The sequence below is a fragment of the Elephantulus edwardii genome, unplaced genomic scaffold (assembly GCF_000299155.1).
Source record: "Elephantulus edwardii isolate Elephantulus edwardi_28Jun2011 unplaced genomic scaffold, EleEdw1.0 scaffold00052, whole genome shotgun sequence".
Classification (NCBI taxonomy): Eukaryota; Metazoa; Chordata; class Mammalia; order Macroscelidea; family Macroscelididae; genus Elephantulus; species Elephantulus edwardii.
In genome coordinates, this window is record NW_006399802.1 from 11,312,192 (window position 1) to 11,321,511 (window position 9,320).

Here is a 9,320-nt window from a genome sequence, read left to right on the forward strand (position 1 = left end):
CTAGGAAAAGCCACTGGAGGCTCTGCTATGAATTCGTGACTACTTGATGGTACACAATAACAACAAATAAAATACATGGTATTATGGGCCACACCATAGGGGAATTCTCCTTACATTTGTTTAGGGTTGCGATAAGATTAGGGAGTCTTGCATTCCACCCCTAATTACTCTATTATTTGATTTATTAAGCTAATAGGAAATCATTACATAGCTTCCACATTATATCTTTATAAACATGTGATTTTGGAGGACACAATCCAATCTGTGACAATTCCTCTGATCTACTAGACTTGAGGGAGCCCTGATACCATAATCCAAAGGCCTGATACGGCTAATCCAAAGGCCTTTCTGGTGGCTGGCTGGAATCGACCAGAAGCTCTGAAGCAATCTCCTGCTGTGTAATTTACAGCTTCGAAAATCTGCCGAAGGGTCAGCTATTAGTCAGTTCTGACTTGATGGCAACGGGTGAGAGCGAGTGAGTCTCATTTATGGGCCATAATTCTACCAGACCTTCTGAGAAGTCCAGTGAATTGAGTCTCGGAAGTATCCATCCAACAGCTCAATAAAGAGTTTCTTTATCCAAGTGGTCCCCGTTGTTCATTCCTAAGCGGGCAGAGTGAATTCCTTAATATGGTCTTTCTAGACACAATCTTTGTGACTCCCACACAATCATTGGGTGATACCATGTAAATAAAGTGTTCTGGGCCCTATCAAAGGGATCCGACAGCTTGCCGTAGTTGAATAATGTATACAGAGCTTGTGATGGTTAAGGTCATGTGTGAATTTAAACAGGCCATCATTTTCAATGGTTTGGCAGTGAAGTAATTATGTACATTGGCAGTTATATAACGATGCGGTTATCTTCCATTTTATGATGTGCCTTTATGCCTGTGGTTTCGGTCTATTTTGGAATGGAGTTGTCCCTTATGCTAATGAAGAAGGACTATGATGAGATGTGTCTTGAGTTGCCACCTTGCTGGATGGTCTGACTTAAATCACTGCTCATCTCAGGGGACCATCCTTCATATCTTTGGGCTGCCTTGCTCAGTCAGGGGGATTTTCTTGAGAGCATGATCTGCATCCAGTGAACTCTCCGGGAAAGTTCTCGCTCCTGCTCTGGATCCTGCATCCGTTTTGCCATCATTTGCTCTTCATTTCTTGGAATGTGAATCCAGCTACATACCTTCTGATTTGATTTGGCTGTGAAATCAGAGGACCCCTGGGGCAGAAAGCTTGAGGTAAGGTCAAGAAACACACTTCTAAAAAGTTACATGTACAGCCGCAGCTGGAGTGAAAAGTGGGCTAAGAGGATGACTGGGCCCACGTTTGTTTGCTACGTGCCCCATTGAGATCCAGTCTTACTCTCCTTAAATCAAACTCATCAGTCTCCTAGAGATTTATAGCTTCAGTTTCCAAGAAGGTTAATATAGTTAGTTTGTCATTACTGTTGAGTTGGAACCCACTGACCCATAAATGACCTTCCAGCAGGTTTTGTTGTTGGGTGTCACTGAATTGAGTATAACTCATAGTGACCCCTATGAACAAAAGATCTGAACCCTGCTCTAAGCTGTGCCATCCTCACACCTCCTGACACACACGAGCCTATTGCAGCAATCACAATGGCAATCCACCTAGTTGAGGGTCTTCCTCTCTTTCACCAACCCTCCACCCTTCCCAGCATCATGTCCTTCTCCAAGGAACAGCACCTCCTAGTAACATGCCCAAAGTACGTGAGGTGAAGCCTCATCATTCTTGCCTCCAAAGAGCCCTCCAGCTGCACCCTCCCCAAGACATCTCTATGTGTTTAGGCAGTTATAAATCACACATGAAGAGATTGTCTATCTTTTTCTGTAGATCAGCTGATAGATTTGAATCAACTGTTTTTGGATTGGTAATGAAACTCCTTACCCATAGGATATTAGTTAGTAGAAAACCCTTTTAATCCCCATTGCTAAAAATGGTCTGTAGCTGTATCAGTTACAACAAGGCTATGATTGACAGTATCATCTTCCTCCTTCACCATCCATTTTAAGTTTTTCTCATCCTCAGCTGTGGAGTTTTCCAACTCAGGATCTTTGTGCATTTGATGGTAGTACTGTGTTCTGTGAGTCCTGGCCTGTGGTATTGCTTCTGAGTGCTTGCTTGGACAAGAGCTCAGTTTCCACTTAGTCCTCACAACCATAGTAACTCATTTGCAACAGATTAGGAAACTTTTATGAAAGTTTTTCCAAAGTTTTAGAAATTGTGATGCCCCATCATGCATCTCACCACTGTACCTACTCCCAGAAATGGAGTGTTACTGCCATCCAAGCAGAGAGTCAACTTCCTAAGGCCACGCTCCTGGCACTCTCTTAGCCAGGGTTCCCCATCAAAGGAGTTCTCAGAGAGCAAGAGTAAGAAAGAAACAGACGGTAGAAAAGTCATTGTGTCCTGGAGTTCATCATCACTTTGAGTAACTGGACCTTGATGCCACCAGGACTTCCTAGGAGCCATATAGCATACAACACAGACAAGTACCTGAAGCAATCTCTAGATTGTTTTGCTTCCTCCTTTGACTCAAAATAGAACTGGAGAATAACTGTTTCCTCAACCCAGAGCCTATCTTAAATCAACTGGAGAGTAACACTTTCCCATAAGTAAAGACCTTCATTTTCTGATGTTATTGTTCTTATTGTTACATATTGTTGTGTCAACTACAACTCACAGTGACCCTGTGAACAACAGAGTAGAATGTTGCTGCGTTCTGAGCCTTCCTCACTATCTCTGCCATCCTGCAACTTACTGTTACAGTCATTTAAAAAAAGAGTGTGGTGAGTCACACTGCTATGAATATTGATGTACAAGTCTCTGTTTGTGCCTCAGTTCTTATTTTGTCAGGGTATATTCCAAGCAGTGGAATAGCTGGGTCATAATATGGAATGTCTATGTTCATCTTTTTGAGGAAGTGCCAAACAGCATGGTTGTACCATTTTACAATCCCACCAACAATGTATAAGAAAGAGTGCCTTTCTCATCACATCCTCTCCAACATTTATTAATTGCTGCCCTGTTAAACTTTGCCACTGTTACTGGAGCAAGGTGGTATCTCATTGTGGTTTTGATTGCATTTCTTTATGTATCTGTTTGCCATTAAAATAACTTCCTTTGAGAAAATTCTTTCCATGTCTTTTGACCATTTTATAATTGGATTATCAGTCCTTTTCTTGTGGAGGCCCAAGAGTATTGTGTAAATTTTTGTTATGAGACTGTTTGTTCCTAGTTGATAAGTTCTCTTTTCAACTGTTGGAAAAAGTTTTTGATGTTACAGGAATTTAATCCTTAGAAGGTTCCATTCATCAATTTTATTCTCTTCAAATTGTGCATTTCTGGCTGTATTTAGCAGTCTCTTTATACCGTAGACTAGGACTTCTAAGTTTGATCCCAGTTTGCTTTTTATGAACTTATGGTTTGGGGCTTTACTCCCAGGTCTATGAGACACCTTGAGTTGATTTTTGTGTATGGGATGAGATGTGGATCCTATTTCAGCTTTCTGCAGGTGGAAGTCCAGTTTTGCCAGCACCATTTGTTGAAGAGGTTATTATTTCCCCATTATTCACCATTGCAAGAAAATGAAAACCACTCAGATGTCCAACCACAATCGAATAGATTGAGAAATTATGTTACATTCATGTAATAGAATACTATGCAACACACAAGAGTAATGATTTTGTAAATTATTACCTAACTTTGGAGGGACTGAAGAGCATTATGCGGAGTGAACTAACTCAGTTCCACAAGGATAAATTATTGTAGAAAGAGTATGTAGAATATTGTAGAATGAGTATGAAGACCCAAGGTGGGGGGAGGATGGAAGCAGAGGGATGAGGATGTGTGTGGCGGGAAGGGGGATTTGTGCAATTTGATGGGCAGGGAGAAGGAAATTGGAAGAATATGGTCTGAAAAACAGTGTATTCAAATCTTGTAAATAAATTAGTATAAATTTTAAAAAAGTGTGAGGAACCTGAAGCATTTACTGGAAAGGATCAAAGATTTTCAAGGAAGATAAAAGCCTTCAGTTAGGATTATACTGCAACATAAAAACCCAAAAACATTCACTACTAGACTAGTAGGCAACATTATCATAAATGGGGAAAAGATTGAAGTTGTTAGTGATTTCATTTTACTTTAGATCCACAATCAATACCCATCGTAATTGCTGTTGTTGTTATGTGCCATCGTGTCAACTATGAGTCATAGTGATCCTATAACCATTAGCTCTGAAGTCTGCCCTCTCCTGAACCAATTTCACCGCCTCCAATATACCTATCCCCTGTCACGGTGTCAGTGCATCTCATCCAGGGTCTTCCTCTCCTTAACTTTCAAGCACGATGTCTTTCTCCAGGAACTAGTCCCTCCTGGCCATGTGGCCAAAGTATGTGAGACAGAGCTTCAAAATCCTAACCTCCAGGGAGAAACTTGGTTTTAATCTCTGTAGGATTTACCTGTTTGTTCTCTTGACAGACCATTGTATGTTCAATACTCTTCTCCAGCAACACAACTCAAAGGCATTGATTTTTCTTCTGTCATCTTTAGCCATTGTGTAGCTCTCTGAACATTCTTGGTACCCAACGGCAATAGCAGTCAAAAATCAAAAGATATATTGCATTGGGGAGACCTGTTATCAAAAATTTCTCAAATATCCTAAAGTACAGGGACGTCCGTTTTGATACTAAGTTATGCCATATCCAAGCCATGTTATTTTCAACTGTTTCACATGCATGTGAAAGCTGAACAGTGAGTAAAGAAAGGGTGAAGAGAAATTGATGCCTTTGAATTGTGGTGCTGGAGAAGAGTATTGACCATACCATGGATTTCCATAAAAACATGCACAACAATGAATGAATGGAAATCCAAAGCCTCTGTAAATTTTTACTGAAATTAATAACAAATTTAAATTTAAAAAAAAGAATTAAGTCAGAATAAGGATGGCAATGGATTTATAACTGCTCATGCTAATAACACTATATCGTGGCATGGAGGAGGAATAGTGGAAATGTATCCACATTTACAACATTCCTCTTACCAAAACCATTTATGGAAAATAGGAACTGCATGGAAATGATAATATTGTTAATATTTCTAGCCTTAAGCTTAAAAGATTATAATGTTCAAAATTATTTGTTACACATTTGTTTAAATCATTCCCTCTTTTAACAGCTGGGATCTAGAGGGAAGAGAAAAGACCAGAGAATGGCCAAAATTATTGGGGCAGCTATTGCTGCCAGTTGAGGGCCTATGTCTGGAAAAGGAAGTCTTACTCATATACAGCGCCACCCAAAGGTAATACAGGAGGTCAGAATTGCTTCCACTGTGGAAAGCTGGGCCACTTCAGTAGACAGTGTCACAGACGAGAGTCACAGATAGGCAAGGGAGTAGAGAAGAAGCTCCCACTCACTTGTTTTAAGTGTGGATCTGAAGGACACCTGGCCAAGGTGGCTCACATCAGGTCCTTGTGGCTGACAGGACTGACAGGCCCCAGCTCCCAGCTGGAAACAAAGGAGGACATTTCAATGATTTAGATCCTCCCAGAAGAGCTGTGGGTGAGCATTAACATTACTGGTAAGTATATTCATTTTCTCTTGGACACAGAGCCTACTAATTGGTCCTAAATGCCTTCTGAGGTCCCAACTCTTCTCACTATTTCTTAGTTGTTGGAATGGATGGAAAACCTCATAAGCAGTTCCTTACTTCACCTCTGCCTTGCATGTGGACTTCTGAGTTGTAAAACAACCCAGTGGTAGATGGAATTTGCTCCAGGACTTAAGAACAGTAAATGACATAGCTGAGCCTCTTCATCTTGTGGTTCCTAACCTCTACACTATAATAGACAAAGTGCTAGTCAATAGACCTTTTATTGTAAGAACCACCTTCCCTCTGTAACTTGATTTATGCCACTATTAGAACCTCTACTCGGAATATTATTGCTTTTTAATTTTTGACTCATGTACTTTTAACTTGTAAGCTAAATTCGTGTCTTCTAGGCTGCAACACTTCCGTGATACATCTTCAAGGATATGAACATGTAGTGCTAAGCACAACTGATAACAGTGCTTCTAAATTCCAAAATCAATCTCCATAATAGTCTATGTGTTTCCTACTGCCAAAGGGGTCCTTTAGAGTAGTGAGAGAAGATCTTCACACTGAAACCTACAGCGTCCCTTTTTCAGCAGGAAGTAGCTAAGAGAATACGCCATCTCCTTTTCCTTATTAATCAGGGTGAAGTCTCTCTCAGGGAGGAGTGGTAGGGAATGGCAAAGGACACACTGACAAAGGAGATTAATCAGAACTGGCTTGGACAAGCACTGTGGCAAATGGACAATTAAAACAGACATTCAAGGGAGGGGAGGGAAAGAAGAACGAACTGGGGAGGAGGGTAGAGAAAACAGTGCAACAATGAATGAAAGAAAACCCAAAATCTCTGTAAATGTTCATTAAAACTAATAAAATAAATTTTAAAAAGATTGAAAAAAGAAAAAAAAAGTCTTGGAAAAATTGCAACTGGTGCTTCTCACATACAACTGCTGGTCTCACATACTCTGGGGATTTTAACAAGAGCAGGGAATCCTTAGAAAAGACATCATGCTGGGAAAGGTAAAGAATCAGTGAAAGAGAGGAAGACCCTTTAGGAGATCTAAGGATGCGGACACTGTGACTGCAACAATGGGTTGCTGGGAGTTGCTGAGGATGGTACATGGTCACGATAAGTCAGAGCTGGCCAACACTTGTTGGCACCAAACAACACAAGCTCAGCCGGAGCTCCAATGAGAAATCTCTACATTTTATCCACAGCTCTCCCCAACTTCAAGACAAGTAGACAGAGATAGCTGTTCTAATCCATTTAATGCCTTCCTTCTCTTGTCCTGGTGCTTCAGTAGGCATTTTTCATGTTTGTGGCACCTGGGGATGACGTGCCACATCTTCTTCAGGCTGGTAGCACAATTCCTTACTACTAAGCCACCAGAACTAACCCCTCTATCTATGGATATCATGCCATTTGAAAATAGGGGTGGGTTTTTTTTAATATTTTAGTAGGGTCATGTTGGTGTAAAGTGTAAGAAATCTAATCATATCCCAGATATATAAAAAGCAGATTAGTTAAAGGAAATCAGATGAGATGAATAAGAACACAGAAAAGCCCTGGTGTCATGAGTAATACACTGGGCTGAGCACGTGAAAATTTGCAGTTACTCCAAGGGACGGAGCTGGACAACCTCCTCCTGGGTTATGATATTCATGATAATTCTCTATAACTTCCACATTCTGTTGGATCATCTTTTTGGGGAATAGAAACAAATATTAATCTTTTCCAGTCAGTTGGCCAGGAGGCTGTCTTCCAAATTTCTTGGCTTAGTATGATGAGCAAATCCGAGCAAATCCAACACTGCATCTGTTTGTTAGAACAAGTCAGTTAATATTCCATCAATCCCTGGGGTCTTATTTTTCACCTATACCTTCAGTGCAGCTTGAATTTCTTCCTTCATTACCAGTGATTCTTGATCATATGATAGTTCCTGAAATGGTTCTCTGTCAGCCAATTCTTTCTGGCACTGTGAATCTTTGTATTCCTTCCATCTTCTTTTGAGGCTTCCTGGATTATTCAAGATTTCTCTCATAGAATCTTTCAGTGTTGTGACTTGAGGCTTTAATTTGTTCTTCAGTTCTTTCAGCTTGAGCTTTGCTGAGTAAGCTCTTCCCCCTTTTTTTCCTGATACCATTTCTTTATTCATTTCATTATAGTGCTTTGCTGTTGTCAATTGTTTCATCGTACTTAAATAAATAAGCAATATCTTTGTTACTAGCAGTCAAGAAATCAAGACATGTTACATTGGGAAAATTTGTTGTCAAGGACCTCTAAAGAGCAATGATGTCCATTTAAAGACTAAAGGGCATCAGATCCAAGCTGTAGTCTTTTCAATTACTTCTATGCATCCAAGAGTTGAACAATGAATCAGGATGACAGAAGAACTGATGCCCTTGAGTTGTAGTGTTAGAAAAGAGTACTGAACATCCCATGGACTGCCAAAGAACAAACAAATATGTCTTGGAGAAAGTGCAACCTGTGTGCTCTTTGGAGGGAAGGATGGTGAAGCTTCACCTCACATGCTTGGAGAATGTTATTAGGAGGGGCTGTTTCTTGGAGAAGGACATCATGCTTGGAAAGGTGGTGTGTCACCATCAGAGAGGAAGACCCTCAATAAGATGAACTGACAGAGTTACTGTATGTAACAGTGGGCTTAAGTATATCAGAGATGATGAGATGGCACAGCATAGGACAGGGTCCAGATCTGTTGACAGAGTCACTGTAAGCTAAAGTCAACATGATGGCACATAAAAACAGCAGCAAGTCTCATTCTGTAAAGATTTATAGCTTTGGAATTTTCCATTTCAATGGCAGTTGATTTTGGTTTTGGAAAGCAGATCAATCTATAAGTCCAAGAACCTTAAGGATTGTCAACTATTAACAGCTAAAGTAGGGAGCTCTGGTGACCCAGCGGTAAGAAGCTGTGCTACAATTCCAAAGGCACATGGTTTGACTCCACCAGCTGCTCCATGGGAGGATGGGCAATTTCCTCTCATGTGATTTCCTGCCTCTGAAAACTCCCTGGACAGTCAGCTAAAGGTCTGTTCTGACTCACTGGCCCACAACAACACCACCACCAACAACAGAGAAAGGAGGGGGCTCTGGTGACCTAGAGGATAAGGAGTTGTGCTGTCAAATCAAAGTCAGGTAATTCACATTCACCACAGAGGGAGAAAGGAGGGGAGTTTCCTACTGTGTGATTTACAGCCTCTGAAAACCCTCTGAAGAGTCAGCTGTGAATTCATTCCAATTAGACGCCAGTGAGAGAAACTAGGCAAAGGGGACCTCCCTAAGAGTCACAATTTGAATATAGACTCCCAGCCTCCTAAACTGAGAAAATGGATTTCTGCTTTTAAATCACCATATGTGGTATTTCATTTACAGCAGAACTAGGAAAATATGGCAGTGGCATACTTGTTTCTAGCCCTTTACAAACGGCGAGAGCCGTTGACATATCTCAATACATTTTTGTGATAATCTTTATACAATCACTCCTTGAGGCAGGCAACGCAGGTGCTAAAAAGAAGAGAAGTTAAGCAACAAAACCCACACTGTAATATAAATAAAATCAGAGTTTAGATCATGTAGATCTGATTTTGAATTCTGGCCCTAACACTATGATCTTGTGTAAGCTGCTCAACCTCTTAGCAATGAGTTTCTTAGTGGTGAAATGGAGATAATGATACCGATACCTCCTTTC